This window comes from Haliotis cracherodii, unplaced genomic scaffold (genome assembly GCF_022045235.1).
Source record: "Haliotis cracherodii isolate W230 unplaced genomic scaffold, xgHalCrac1.p SCAF_24, whole genome shotgun sequence".
NCBI classification, from domain to species: Eukaryota; Metazoa; Mollusca; class Gastropoda; order Lepetellida; family Haliotidae; genus Haliotis; species Haliotis cracherodii.
Genome location: NW_027266280.1, coordinates 1,135,431 through 1,138,646, shown reverse-complemented (window position 1 = coordinate 1,138,646; position 3,216 = coordinate 1,135,431). Strand labels below are relative to the sequence as shown.

The 3,216-nt window shown below is 52.1% G+C and overlaps 1 pseudogene; it reads left to right on the top strand.

The window, feature by feature from the left end:
- Window positions 1-557: 557 nt before the first annotated feature.
- Window positions 558-1,853, top strand: LOC139472546 (cilia- and flagella-associated protein 251-like; annotated as a pseudogene).
- Window positions 1,854-3,216: the final 1,363 nt, after the last annotated feature.

Below are 3,216 nucleotides of genomic sequence, written 5' to 3'. Positions count from 1 at the left end.
TTGGATGATTGGTCTATTGCCGATAGAGTATGATTGACAGTTTATTTGGAAACATTTAAGGTGGGTCATGAAATGTCCTCTGTCGGATTTCTTGTGGAAACATCATGGACAACATCGCGTCATGGCAACGTGCTGACGTTACCCGCATGTACCGCGAGCTGAACACAGACCGTATTTCCTCTACACGACGTAAGGATTCTGAAGAAGGAGAAGAAGGAGGAGGAGAAGAAGAAGATGAGGAGAAGCAGTAGGGGGTAGAGGGAAAGAAGGAGGAGGAGATGGAGGATGAGGAGGAAGGAAGAGGCGGAGGAGAGGAAGGAGAAGGAGGTGGACGAGGAGGAGGAGGGGGTAGAGAAGGAAGAGGTGGAGATGAAGAAGAAGCAGAAGGAGAGGGAGGAAGGAAGAGGTGGAGATGAAGAAGAAGCAGAAGGAGGGGGGGGGGGGAGAGGCGGAGGAGATGAAGGAGAAGGATGTGGAGAAGGAGGAGGAGGGGGTAGAGAAGGAAGAGGTGGAGATGAAGAAGAAGCAGAAGGAGGGGGGGGGGAGAGGCGGAGGAGATGAAGGAGAAGGATGTGGAGAAGGAGGAGGAGGGGGTAGAGAAGGAAGAGGTGGAGATGAAGAAGAAGCAGAAGGAGAGGGAGGAAGGAAGAGGCGGAGGAGAGGAAGGAGAAGGAGGTGGACGAGGAGGAGGAGGGGGTAGAGAAGGAAGAGGTGGAGATGAAGAAGAAGCAGAAGGAGAGGGAGGAAGGAAGAGGTGGAGATGAAGAAGAAGCAGAAGGAGGGGGGGGGGAGAGGCGGAGGAGATGAAGGAGAAGGATGTGGAGAAGGAGGAGGAGGGGGGTAGAGAAGGAAGAGGTGGAGATGAAGAAGAAGCAGAAGGAGGGGGGGGGAGAGGCGGAGGAGATGAAGGAGAAGGATGTGGAGAAGGAGGAGGAGGGGGTAGAGAAGGAAGAGGTGGAGATGAAGAAGAAGCAGAAGGAGAGGGAGGAAGGAAGAGGCGGAGGAGAGGAAGGAGAAGGAGGTGGACGAGGAGGAGGAGGGGGTAGAGAAGGAAGAGGTGGAGATGAAGAAGAAGCAGAAGGAGAGGGAGGAAGGAAGAGGTGGAGATGAAGAAGAAGCAGAAGGAGGGGGGGGGGGAGAGGCGGAGGAGATGAAGGAGAAGGATGTGGAGAAGGAGGAGGAGGGGGGTAGAGAAGGAAGAGGTGGAGATGAAGAAGAAGCAGAAGGAGGGGGGGGGAGAGGCGGAGGAGATGAAGGAGAAGGATGTGGAGAAGGAGGAGGAGGGGGGTAGAGAAGGAAGAGGTGGAGATGAAGAAGAAGCAGAAGGAGGGGGGGGGGAGAGGCGGAGGAGATGAAGGAGAAGGATGTGGAGAAGGAGGAGGAGGGGGGTAGAGAAGGAAGAGGTGGAGATGAAGAAGAAGCAGAAGGAGGGGGGGGGGAGAGGCGGAGGAGATGAAGGAGAAGGATGTGGAGAAGGAGGAGGAGGGGGTAGAGAAGGAAGAGGTGGAGATGAAGAAGAAGCAGAAGGAGAGGGAGGAAGGAAGAGGCGGAGGAGAGGAAGGAGAAGGAGGTGGACAGGGAGGAGGAGGAGGGGGTAGAGAAGGAAGAGGTGGAGATGAAGATGGAGATGAAGAAGAAGGAGGGGGAGGAAGGAAGAGGCGGAGGAGAGGAAGGAGGTGGACGAGGAGGAGGAGGGGGTAGAGAAGGAAGAGGTGGAGATGAAGAAGAAGCAGAAGGAGAGGGAGGAAGGAAGAGGTGGAGATGAAGAAGAAGCAGAAGGAGGGGGGGGGGGAGAGGCGGAGGAGATGAAGGAGAAGGATGTGGAGAAGGAGAAGAGGGAGGGGATGAGATGAAGGAGGAGGAGAGGAAGGAGGAGGAGGAGAAGGGTAGTAATGAATCACAGTACTTGACAGATACGAATATGGCATCCAAATCTTCTGTCTCACCTCGAGGTGCCAAGAAAGGCACCAAAAGGCACCTTCAACTTCGACCTCTAACCAAGACAGTAATGGCGGCCAACAAATTCTAGCTTCGACTTTGCCATAACTGCGTTAGTCACCCTACCTCACTGCTGCCTATTTGAGAAGGTAAATAGCCGACCTGGGCTTTCGAATTCCATCTTCGTGGTGTTGAAAGGCTCTGTTACAGTTATATCAAGGGAACGTGTTACGATCCACTACCAGCTCGTCTGCAGGGACCTCACCGACATCTGACACTGTTGTCTTGCTTCTTTAAATTCTAATTACGCGCCTCCATCCCCCACTTCACCTGGGGCCGATCGGTTCCATAGGATATTTTCTTATCGGGACGTCAATTCAATCCAATTATGTTTTTTTCGGGTTGATTAATGGCCTCCAATTCACCAACATACTCCTGCTGGGTTCGATTCTTCACCCTCAGGTATTGGGATAGATTCTTCACCCATATATGTCCCTATGCTTACTTAGCCATCTGGGATCGTTTCTTCACCCATATATGTCCCTATGTTTACTTTGCCTGCTGGGTTCGATTCTTCACCCTCAGGTATTGGGATCGATTCTTCACCCATATATGTCCCTATGTTTACTTAGCCTGTTGGGATCGATTCTTCACCCATATATGTCCCTATGTTTACTTTGCCAGCTGGGATCAATTCTTCACCCATATATGTCCCTATGCTTACTTAGCCTGCTGGGATCGATTCTTCAGCCATATATGTCCCTATGCTTACTTAGCCTGCTGGGTTCGATTCTTCACCAATATATGTCCCTATGCTTACTTAGCCAGCTAGGATCGATTCTTCACCCTCGGGTTAGTGGGTTTGATTCTTCACCCATATATGTCCCTATGTTTACTTAGCCAGCTGGGATCGATTCTTCACTCTCAGGTATTGGGATCGATTCTTCACCCATATATGGGGGCACGAGTGGCCCAGTCGTCTAAGGCGCCGCGATTCGCTGTGCAGAGTTGCGTCCCTTGGGCACGCCAGAAACCTGTGATTGTGGGTTCGAATCCCGGTTCGCCACAATTATGTTTCTAGGTTTGTCAGCACCATACCCGTGCTCGTGGGTTTCACTGAAGTGGTAAACGTCTGAGACCTGCATCACTTCGGGCTTTCCTCCCACATTAAGCTGACACGCCGCGATATAACTGGAATACTGTTAAAAGCGGCGTTAAACCCAACTCACTCACTCACTCACTCACCCATATATGTCCCTATGTTTACTTAGCCTGCTG